Source organism: Phocoena sinus, chromosome 8 (assembly GCF_008692025.1).
Source record: "Phocoena sinus isolate mPhoSin1 chromosome 8, mPhoSin1.pri, whole genome shotgun sequence".
NCBI classification, from domain to species: domain Eukaryota; kingdom Metazoa; phylum Chordata; class Mammalia; order Artiodactyla; family Phocoenidae; genus Phocoena; species Phocoena sinus.
The window spans coordinates 68,194,838-68,207,000 of NC_045770.1; the positions used below are offsets into that span (position 1 = coordinate 68,194,838).

Genomic DNA, 12,163 nt, shown 5'->3' on the forward strand with positions numbered 1-12,163 from the left:
TACATTCCGGTGCTGGTGTCAGGCCCATTTTCATTGGCACATGTTACATTTTCCTATGTTCAGGCGAGAAATCTAATTTTCCTCTCCAGGAGGATTAATTTTAAAGGAAAATATTACAAACCACTTGTCAAGTTGAGACTGAACAAATGGCCAAGTGTAACTGGATTCAGGGCCCCAAATTAATGATATTTCTTTAAAACATTTTCATTGAGCTGTAAGCCAGTGAGGTCACAAATAAAAACAGTTAGACTCATTTAAAAAAATTCTCAACCCTTTAGTTAATAGAGGGAACCAATAATGAAATAAATGACACATACTGATTTTAAAAATCAGCATCAATGTGTGTTTTTTTTAAAACTAGTATCCTTGTTTCTAGACTAAGTATTAACTGGAGGATTTTTAAATTAGCTTACTTATCATCATTTTTGTTTCATGACCTGTGAATAAAGCTTTTCTTCTCTTTTGCCTGGCTTGAATATGTTCTGATCCTTCTGCAAAATGCATCTCAGAGAACTTAGTAGTGCTTAAATTATGTTCATATTCATCCTGTCATTTGAACTCCATAATAGCCCTGTGATGGAGACAGAACTGGCTCCTTACCTGATTTTACAGATGAAGAATCAGGGGGTGAGCCACTTGCCTAAAGTGTCCAACCCAGGAAGTGGCAGGGTCAGGCATGTTTCACGCAGCCATCAAATATTTACAAAATTAGACGCTCAAATGGAAGACCTTCACCAAAACTCTGCCTACTATTTAGCATATTGCAAATGTTAATTGTTGGACTAGCCAGGACTAGCTAAGTATCTGGGAAAATATATCCATTCTGATAATGAATGCATTACATCAACTAAGTGTTTTAGGCCCCTTGTATTTTTATACTTGTTACATCTTTGTAATGTATTGACCAAACTCACGAATCTCTCACTATTTGGAATGAGCAGCTCACTATTGTTGAATGCTGTGTTTGGTCTTATATTTTATTGATTGCTTGACTGATTGATTAACTTACACTGTACTTGGTTTTTAAGAAGGCTTTGCCAGAGCTACTGAACAAATCTTTTTTTTTTTTTTTGCGGTACGCGGGCCTCTTACTGCTGTGGCCTCTCCCACTGCGGAGCACAGGCTCCGGACGCACAGGCTCAGCGGCCATGGCTCACGGGCCCAGCCGCTCCGCGGCATGTGGGATCTTCCCAGACTGGGGCACGAACCCGCGTCCCCTGCATCGGCAGGCAGACTCCCAACCACTGCGCCACCAGGGAAGCCCTGAACAAATCTTTAACTCACTTTTCTTATGAAAAAAACCCTGGGGCAAGGTACCGTTTAGAGTAGTTGAGTCTTGTTGCTAATTTGTGGATAGAAAGAGGTAAGATATGTTACAATGCATGGTTATATTCAATCTGCAAATAGGCAGAGGGCCTTTGTTCAAACTTGAACCACCTTTCAGACAACTGTCTCTACGTCTCAGCTCTGCAGGAAACGCTTACTAGGTCCCAAATGGAAAAGAGATCTGCTTTGCCAAAGTCATTAAGGCTAAGATCTTAAACCACACAGGTAGTCACTGGAAATAGAGAGAAGAAGACAGATTTAAACGACATTTTAGAGGTGGAAGTTTGCTGTGGGGGTTAAAGATGACATGGAAATTTCTAGTTTAATGATACCAGTCATTGAGATAGAGAACAAAGGAAGGGCAGGGACTGGGGGGAAGGGGAGGAACTGAGTTTGAGATATTGACTCCTACTCCTGCGGAGCTTATAACTTGGCACTGGAGTGTGGGGTTGACGGGAAGGAGTCAGATAAGTAAACCAGTGATTAAACTGCAGTGTGATAGGAGCAGCAATGAAGAGCTGCAGGGCATGCTGGGAGATCAGTTCCTGGAGGCGGGGGAATTAGAAGGCCTCCTCATGGACATGACACTTGGGCTAAGTTGTAAAAGAATTACATAATTAGGGAGTGTAGTGCAGGGCGTGCAAAGCAGGGGGACAGTATATTCAAAGGCCCAAAATAAAAGAATGGCCAGTGGATCAGGCAAGGTCAGTGGACTGGAGGGTTTTGGACGGTGAAAGACAGGACAGCAGGAGCAGCCTTAACAAGAAGAGGCTGGGAGTAGCAGCCGGCATTTATTAAGCCTTTACTGTTAAGCCAGGCACTGAGGAATAGTTCAGAATATGTTCAGAAGGTGGGCCTGCCAGCATGTGGTAACTGATTGGACTTAGGGTGGAGGAGAGAGTCCAAGGAGACTCGCAGGTTTCTGCCTTGACCTAAAGGGGGCGTTTGAAGGGGGATCCCATTTATGGGGCAGGCGGAGGATGAGCTCCAGTTGGGATATGTTAAATTTGAGGTCCTTTTAGTCATCCAGGTCACTGAGAGGAAGTGTGATATTGTATTTGAGCATATGGACCCTGAATCCATACTGCCCTGGTTTGAATCCTAGCTTGGCCACTTAAGAGATTTATGAGTGTGGGCAAGTTACTGAATCCTTCTATGCCTCAGTTTTCTCATTAATAATAGCCCTTTAGCATTTACTTTATAGAGTTGTAATGATGTTAAAATATATATAATTTAGAATAGTTCTTAGCTCAGAGCAGGTACTTAATGAATAGTCATTGTTATTACTAATCATAATATGTAGTTCAGAGGCTCAAGAGAGGGGCCTGGGGTTACCACCACCAGCGTAGAGTATTAGGCTAAGGTAACCATTATATATCTCTCTGGTGGAGGTATAAGAAACAGAAAATCCAGTCCAGGCTTTTCTCCTAGGTTCTTTCATTATTTACCAAGGAGTTTGGAGATAAATGGCTTCAGCATTCTTTCAGAAGTTCCGTGATGTCAGGTCCCTATGAATCACTTGGCCTTTCTCTCCTGGTCTGTAAGATGGCTGCTCTAGCTCAAAGCATTTAATCCTCGCCTCCCATGTTCTAAATAGGAGGGAATGAGGTTTGTGGGGGAAAAACTGCTCTCCTTATAGGCCTCTATCATCCTTCAGTGGTAGAGGAAAATCCCAGAAACCCCCAGGCAGATTCCCCTTATGTCTCATTGGTCAGAACCAGGTCACATGGCCACCTGTAGCTCAAGGACCAGGAACAGGGGAGCCACGATTGACTTATACTGTTCATGATTCATCCTTTGGGGCTGGACACTTTAAGCCTTGAACAAAATGGGGGTCCTTTTAGTGAGGAATAAGAAGGGAATGGCTGGTGGGCCTGCAGCTAAAAAAGTCTGCCCCACTAGGGAAGGAGATCTTTTAGAACAGGAAGAGAAAAAGGGCAGAGCCCAGGACTCCAGGGATTCATGGCACTCATACAGGAAAGAGATTTCAAGTGCCAAAGACATAGGAGGAGAGGAGAGCCAGAGAGGAGTCCGGAGAGAAGCCCAGGAAGAGTTTCTAGGAGGGCATGTCTACAGGGGTTCATGTAGCAGAGCCTGGAGCAGGATGAGGCTGTAAAGAGCTGTCTGATTTGGCAGTGGGGAGGCCGTGGAGGCCAGTGCCAGAGCAGATTCAGTGGCGCCAAGGACTGAGAAGAGAATGACAATCTCTCCCATATGCAGTTGGTGGGAGTGCAAATTAATTCAACATTTCCGTCAGTTTGGCAACATGTAACAAAATGTAAAATGCTCATACCCTTTAACTCTGAAATTCTACTTTTCGAAATTAATCCAACAGGCAGAATTAGACTAGAGCAGGCTGATGTAGGTATAAGAGTGTTGACTACAGCCTTGTTTATTATAGGAAAAAAAAAAGGGGGGGGTAATTGATCTAAATGTCCATCATACAGGAGTAATTAAAACAAATGATGGTACATCTTGGCAATGGAATACTAGGCACAGTGGCTAAGAGCTGAAGTTCTGGAATCTGATAGTCAGGGTCTGAATTCTGGCTCTGCCATTCACCAGCTGTGTGACCTTAGGTCTCTGGGAAACTTTCTGGGACTCTCAGTTTCCCTGGCTGTAAAATGGGATAATTATATTACTAACTCATAAAGCAGTGGTAAGAATTACAGAACTTGATACAAATGAAACATGTAGAATATGTCTGGCACATAGTATTATGCAGGCACTTAAAATATGCACTAGATCTATCTGTATGGAAATAGAAAGCTGTTTATGAGATATTAAGAGAAAAAATGAAGTTACAGAATAGCAAGATAATATGACACAACAGTTAAAGAGTGCTTTTTTTCCTGGGAGGTGGAATCATGGGCACAGTTCACTTTCTCCTTTACACTTTTCTGTGTTTCTTTAAGGCAAAGGTATTATAGGGGAACAGAATTCACCACCTCAAAATGTCTTTTTGGTATGCGGATTATTTCGAGATGAAAATAATCAAGTCCTAAAAGACTCAGGAAGAAAGCTTGACCTTCCCTCTAATCACCTAAAAGAATTTACACAGGGGGCCTGTCCTGGAATTAGAGCTATCACCAGAGATATCTGCAAAGAATACGTGCTAGGGGTGATGGGGGGAACTCTAGGAAGGGCTTAAAGATCAGAGTCCACTCTGTGTCCCATTGTTTCTTCATGGCCCATTTATTTGTCAAACATTTGCTTTTCCATCTCTTTCGCCTTCCTCCCCTTTGAAGTCCCAAACCACTACCCCCACCATCCTCTTTTATCTTTAGCTGAAGGTGGTATTTAAGTTGAAGGCTTTGGCCATTTTGGTGAGTCACTCAGTTCTACACGTTATTATACTTTGTTTGATTTTCTCCTGTTAATCTGTCTCATGTTAGTTTAATTCTTAGACCAGCCAGAAGGACCTAGAAGAGTAGAAGAAAATTTCTTCTTCCCCAGCAGTATTTAATGTCTGGCTGACTGTAAGCCACATGAGGGCAGGTACCATTTTTGTTTCTTTTTCACCACTGGGTATCATTGAATCTGGCACATTGCAAGGAGGTGATAAATATTTTTTAAATGAATGGATGAAAGACAGGAAGATGTGTTTAGGAAGATGCACAGACCAAGATTTTAAAGATGTAGCAGTTCTGTACCGACAAGGCCCAGGGTAGACCTCAGGGAGGAGTGGCAAAAAAGGAGCAGAGCTCAGGCCCGAGGGCTGTCTATCAGTCGTCAGCATGGGTGCTGCAGTCTCCCAGGACATGGACAGCAAGAGAGGAAAACAGGCCCAAGAACACTGGAGTCCAATCCCTGGCTCTTTCTGTTCAGCACTTCCCAAACAGGCTGAATCTGAGAGCAGGGGATTTAGAACTGCAGGGGATTTCGGTGTCATCGAGTCATTTTTTCATGAGAAAACAAAGACCCAGAAAAGTTAAGTGAGTTCCCCAAGCTCTCCTGGGATGTGTGTCTCCCAATTCCTGCTCTGGTGCCGTCTCCTTCCTCCAGGGACCCGACAGTGTGGATATTTCAGGTATAAACGAAATTGTTGAGAGAGGACATTCATTGGATTCCTAAGACACCCATTTCTCTTATGTAGTGTGACTTTCTTTTCTAAAGCTCACTGATCACCCATGCCCTTTATTTGTAAAGAACAAAATGACTAGGAGCATAATTAACTCACCCACATCTTCCATTGTCCTTACATCTTTTGTGTAAGCATTGATCGTTTCTATCGTTGAAAGCGGGATTGTTCTCTTGGCAACACACATCCAGAAAGAGAGCCCAGTGGGGGGCTCAGAAGGTGACACTGTTGAAGTTTGACGTTATGGTTCTGAAGAATAAAAGAAAAAGGCAAAAAAGCACTAATTGACCAGACAGTGATTTTGAATTGGTCACCAATCTAAACTATAGAATGCTTTGGGACAAAAGACATTTGGTTTTTTTCAAGTACATTTAGGAATTCAGAATATCAGCCAACTGAGTTCTCAAGTACAAGGCCCTAGGAGATCCAATTTAATGAATATTTATGAACAACTTGTCGAGATATTACAATTAGCACAGGTACATGGAGGTTTCAAATGTGTTCTTGGAAAATAGCCTTTTCTCACTTTTATATCTTAATCATTACTTACCCATACATTGTTGTTTACTCTGGGATTGTTTTTGCTGGAAAGAAAGGATGTGCTTAGTAAAGGAAGATGATGTGGCAGAGGAGATCTGGGATCAGATACAGCTAGGAGGATATTGGTTCTGTCCATAGGAATGCTGTGTGTTCCTCAGGAAATCACTTAACTCTGCTGAATCTCAGTTTCCTTCCCTGTAACATAGGGTCATAATACCTATTTCACAGGGTTGTTCTGCTGATGCAGCAAAACCAGGTTCAAAGGGCCTGTCACATAGCTCAATACATTCTAGCTTTCTTCCCCCAAAGGTAAACTTCTGTTCCCTGACCATCTAAAAAATCAAATTATAAATTACTGAAATCCTTCAATAGGTGAAGAGAAAGAGGTGTATTTGGTTCTTGCCCACATTTTGCATATGCACTTGACTTTATCCATAGAATGGCTTGAGTTGCTTCTTTTCCCTGTACTGCAGCACCCTGAGAAAGCAAAGTGTTGATTCACCTGGACAACCAGCTGCCACGGAAGTCTTAAACAAATCTAAATCTCTTCCTTGCTCTTTTCCTTCTTAATTCTTTAAAATCTGTGGTGGGATCATGTAGAATGGAGACAACCAAAGGGAACCATCAAAGGCTCTCCAGTGGAGTGTGTTTAGGTGACTGGAGCATGGTGGAAGAGACTAAGAGTGCCAGGGTATGATGTCCAAGAAGTTGGCAGGGGCCCCATCATATGTGAGCCTATGCATGTTTCTCTCAAATATGACGTTCTAGTCAAAGCCTTGGAAATATAACCAGTGTTTCCAATTGTGTCCTGTTACGAGGAGAACAGATTCTTATTGAACTTATGCAGATGACTATATTTCCATGAAAATAAGAATAGGCATTAAGAGTTTCCAAATTCCAGAAGGATCAGGTAGGGAGAAAAAGATAAGTGTTTCATCTTTGTTTACGAAGGTATACTTTATCAAACTGCCTCAAGTCATACATAGGTTGAGAGAAAAAGTTTCCTTAAATCTGGGAAAGTAAAACATAAAAAAACTTGCAATGATTAAAACAAAAAATTATGAAAATTATAACTAGCCTCATCAGTCCCGTGAAATTAATTTTTGATCTTGTCAGCAGTTTTAAGAAGCCATTAGTTTCTTCATTAGAATTCAGTAATTCTTACCCAGTTCAATGGTATGATCTGAAAGTTTATCAGAAGCCTATATTCTAGAGTTAGTGTCAGAGTCCCTTCCATGAATCTCTCTGAAGATGAAACATACTTGTAAAAGCATCAGAATAAAATAATAACTGTCTATCAATGACAAAAGACTTTAAAATGCCCATTATTGAAGATCTGAGAGTTCATTAAATGGAACTCACAAGGAAATTTGGTTATTTCTGTGACACAAAACAATTTAAGATAATAATAGGAATTATGACTGATAATATTACACCAGGACATACCAGATTTTGAGAAATTTCACATAGTTTCTGAAACACTTCTAAAATATACCTGTATAGACACAGCATAAAGAAGGCTTAGTTTTATTTCTTATTAGGCAATGCTTCCTATGTAATTTGACATATCAAAGAATCCTAATTAGTTTAACAACTCCCTTTTTATAAGGAGAGAGAACAAATCTTTGAGAAATTTCAGAGGCCCTCTAAAACATCTCATACCTCGAAGTTAGTTCTAAGTCAAAGACTTCATATGGGGCTTCCCTGGTGGCGCAGTGGTTGAGAGTCCGCCTGCCGATGCAGGGGACATGGGTTCGTGCCCCGGTCCGGGAAGATCCCACGTGCCGCGGAGCAGCTGGGCCCGTGAGCCATGGCCGCTGAGCCTGCGCGTCTGGAGCCTGTGCTCCGCAACGGGAGAGGCCACAACAGTGAGAGGCCCACGTACCACAAAATAAATAGATAAATAAAAAAAAAAAAAAAAAAAAGACTTCATATGGAATTAGATTTTGGGAAGTTTATCAAAAATATCAAAGTTTAAAAAAACATTTGGCCAAATAGGATCATAGGTCACTGTGAAACAATTCTAAGTTATCCATTTAACCAGAATAACAATTAAAGACTTTATGAGCAAATGTAAAAGTTTATATAGTTGTAAAAAGCCTTAGCTACAGAATATAGAATCTTTTTTATTCTATACAGATTATATTGAAGGTAAACAAAACTTTTGTGTACAATTTCTCATTAAGACCAGACTAATAATCTTACAAGATTTTGTCCTATTAACAGAGAGAAAAAACAGTTTAATTGTGCACCAGCTTACTTTTGATATTAAAACTCAATTACTTAATTAACTTAATTCCAATTTTAGCCAGTCCTAACCACACATAAAATTCCTTTCTAAAGATTGGGTTTTTGCCCCTCCCCCCACAAACATTCTACAACTTTCTATATCCATTTTAGTTTGTCCCTTGTTTTATTTCCCATTTAGAAATACCCAGCTTTAGGACAAAATTACTTTCTTTTCCCTTAAGAAAAATGCATTCTCTTCTTTGTACCTTTTTAAAAAAATTCCTTGCATATGAAGATGTTTTCCTTATTAATTTTAGTAGTTTTAATTACATATATTAATTAGAAAGTCTAGAATCATGTACTTTCTCATAGAAAATTTCTCCACATGGCACCAAACATATTTACTACTGGTCTCAAATATCTTTAGTTTCTCTGTAAAAGGAAGCCTATGTTCAATAATTAATGTTTCAGCAACTTATTTTATTTGAGAATGATCTAGATATTCAATAAATTTCCATAATTTAACTTAATTTAGCAAAATTCTAAAGTTTCAGGTTACCAGAAAGATTTGGGGAAACTATTTTTAAGTAGACGTATCATAAAGCATAGTTATTCTTAAAGAGTTCACCTAAAAACTCTTATCTCATTTACATTTAATTTACTTATAGAAATATAATCATACCAAGTTATATTTCTTACAAATCTTATAACTTGTTTGACTTTTAGGTTAACTTGTTTGACTTTTAGGTTTACTATTAAAAAGTACCATAAACGGGGCTTCCCTGGTGGCGCCGTGGTTGAGAGTCTGCCTGCCGATGCAGGGGACACGGGTTCATGCCCCGGTCCGGGAAGATCCCACATGCCGCGGAGCGGCTGGGCCTGTGAGCCATGGCTGCTGAGCCTCCGCGTCCGGAGCCTGTGCTCCGCAACGGGAGAGGCCACAGCAGTGAGAGGCCCGCGTACCGCCAAAAAAAAAAAAAAAAAAAAAAAAGTACCATAAATGTATTATACTTAATATAGATAATTTTAAAAGACATGTCTGTATTAATCAGACCAACAAACTTGACTAGTTTTAATACCAAATATTAATTTAATACTGAATATTTCCCAGATCACATGAACCTGAAGTTCATTTGTATTAGTTTTTATTATATTTCTGATAATTTATATAGGACTTAATTTCCTTTAAGCCAATTAAACAGAGCTCTTTTGCGAATTAATTTTGGCACTACCATCCAGAGCTAGAAACATACCATAAGGTATGTACATAGATGTACATACATCCAGATAGACACAGACAGAGTTTTCGTTTTAAAACTTTAATCATGCAATCAGGTACAATACAAAACTTACTAGTTTATTTTTTCTAATTTATTTTATTGAAGTATAGTTGATTTATGATGTTGTGTTAATTTCTGCTGTACAGCAAATGATTCAGTTATACATATATATATTCTTTTCCATTATTGTTTGTCACAGGATATTGAATATAGTTCCCTGTGCTATAGAGTAGGACCTTGTTATTTATCCATATATGCAATAGTTTGCATCTGTTAATTCCAAACTCCCAGTCCATCCCTCCTCCATCCCCTCTTCCCATGGGCAACCACAAATCTGTTCTCTACGTCTGTGAGTCTGTTTCTGTTTCATAGATAAGTTCATTTGTGTCATATTTTAGATTCCACATATAAGTGATATCATATATTTGTCTTTCTCTGTCTGGCTTACTTCACTTAGATATGATAATCTCTGTGTCCATCCAGGTTGCTGCAAATGGCATTATTTTGTTCTTTTTTATGGCTGAATGATATTCCATTTTATATATGTACCGCATCTTCTTTATCCAATTCCTCTGTCGATGGACATTTAGGTTGTTTCCACATCTTGGCTATTGTGAATAGTGCTGCTATGGACATAGGGGTATATGTATCTTTTTTAATTACAGTTTTGTCTGGATATATGCCCAGGAGTGGGACTGCTGGATCATATGGTAACTGTATTTTTAGTTTTCTGAGGAACCGCCATACTGTTCTCTATAGTGGCTGCACCAATTTACATTTCTACCAACAGTGTAAGAGGGTTCCCTTTTCTCCACACCATCTCCAGCATTTGTTATTTGTAGTTTTTTTTTTTTTTTTTTTTTTTCAGTACGTGGGCCTCTTACTGTCATGGCCTCTCCCATTGTGGAGCGCAGGCTCCAGACACACTGGCTCAGCAGCCATGGCTCACAGGCCTAGCCGCTCCGCGGCACGTGGGATCTTCCCGGACCGGGGCATGAACTCATGTCTCCTACAATGGCGGGCGGACTCTCAACCACTGCGCCACCAGGGAAGCCCATTTGTAGATTTTTTGATGATGGCCATTCTGACCAGTGTGAGGTGATACCTCATTGTAGTTTTGATTTGCATTTCTCTAATAATTAGCGGTGTTGAGCATCTTTTCATGTGCCTATTGGCCATCTGTATGTCTTCGTTGGAGAAATGTCTATTTAGGTCTTCTGCCCATTTTCCTATTGGGTTGCAAAACACTCTAGTTTATAAATAACAGTTGGGATAATAAATTGTCTACTCAGGTCTCTAAAGTATTTTATAATTTTGGAGAGGACTTTTAAGATTTGTATTTGCCCTCAATAAGCAATTTTTAGCAGGCTGTTTGGGCAAGAGAATCTTTTTAGCAGCTGGAGTTTTAAAAAGCCTCTTTTTTTTTTAAAATCAGTCTTAGGAATTGGAGATGGTCTAAGTAAGAGTTCCTTAAGACCAGGTGGAATACTTATATCTCAAAGGCACAGGGAGAGAAATGCAGGCTCCTCCTGGAAGGACTCTGTTCCCTTAAGTTCAGAATTTGGAAAAAAAAAAAAAACAACTGTTTTTTTCAAAATGGCCATAATAATCATAGACATTTTCAACAGACCTTTAGAATTATTATTGCCTTCTGCAGGTGATCAATCTTGGTGTTATAAAAAAGAAGTTCATAGACAGATAGCAAGGAGAAGAGCATTGTGGTGGACATTCAGAGGAACTGGGGAGCGGGAGGGAGAGGCTGTCAGGAGCCTAGAGGTTTTTCCAGTTCAGAATCCTTTGAGATAATCGTGAGTGAGTTTCTCTGAGGAAAGCAATGGTGGATTCTTTATTACATTTTTGAGGCCTCAAAATACCAGTTGAAATATGCTTTCATTCTTGTCTTATAGTCTTTTTCTAAATGACTGTGCAGATAAACTAATCTAAGAATTTCAGAGGAGCCCCAGGTCAACCAGTATAACTGTAAATCATCCTGGATAATCATAATACAGCAAGACAAATACTTGTGGGACTAGGGCCCATGGCTCTTATACATCAAACCAGCAGAAGTTCCAGCAGGAGGCTGCTCTGTAGCCTTGCCCTTAGAGAGTGAACTTCCCATATTCCAAGAGTAATTATTCAGCAGAAAAAAAGAAAAAAAAAAAAAAAAAAAGGAAAATGAAATCCCAAGACCAGAAGCCAGCAACCCAAAGAAAATGGGAAGCAAAATCCTAATGCCACTCAAACAACATAAACAAAACAGGAAGCAAAATGCCAAAGGCCACATAAACTAAAATGGGAAGTGAAATTCCAAGGGTCACTTAAACAAAATGCACAAAACAGGAAGTAAAATCCCAAAGGACAGTAGCCAGCAACAAAGGACACCCAAATAAACTAGAACCTCTACCAAGGCAGGAGGTTCCAGGGCAGGAAGACTTCCTTCTGTGTACCAAACCACTGAGGAGATGATAAAGCACAGGAGACTCTTGTAGGTACCTTACTCAGATCCAAGTTGATGCCATCCTGGGGGGCAGGCCCTTCTGTATGCTTGCTTCTGGCACCATGAAATGTCAACCAAAAAAAAAAAAAAAAAAAATACAGGGGGCTGTAAATAAGAAAAGAGTTTGAGGTTTTAAGAATTGCAATTGGGGAGACAGATTTGGGTAACCCTTAAAGAGTGTTCCAAAAAAGAGAAAGAGTCAGAGACTTA

At 39.9% G+C, this 12,163-nt stretch overlaps 1 protein-coding gene across 1 annotated transcript in view; it reads left to right on the plus strand.

Annotated features, from left to right (window-relative positions):
- Positions 1-12,163, plus strand: part of SPON1 (spondin 1) — a 274,397-nt gene that overhangs the window by 48,884 nt on the left and 213,350 nt on the right. The gene's annotated exons all lie outside the window — the stretch shown is intronic.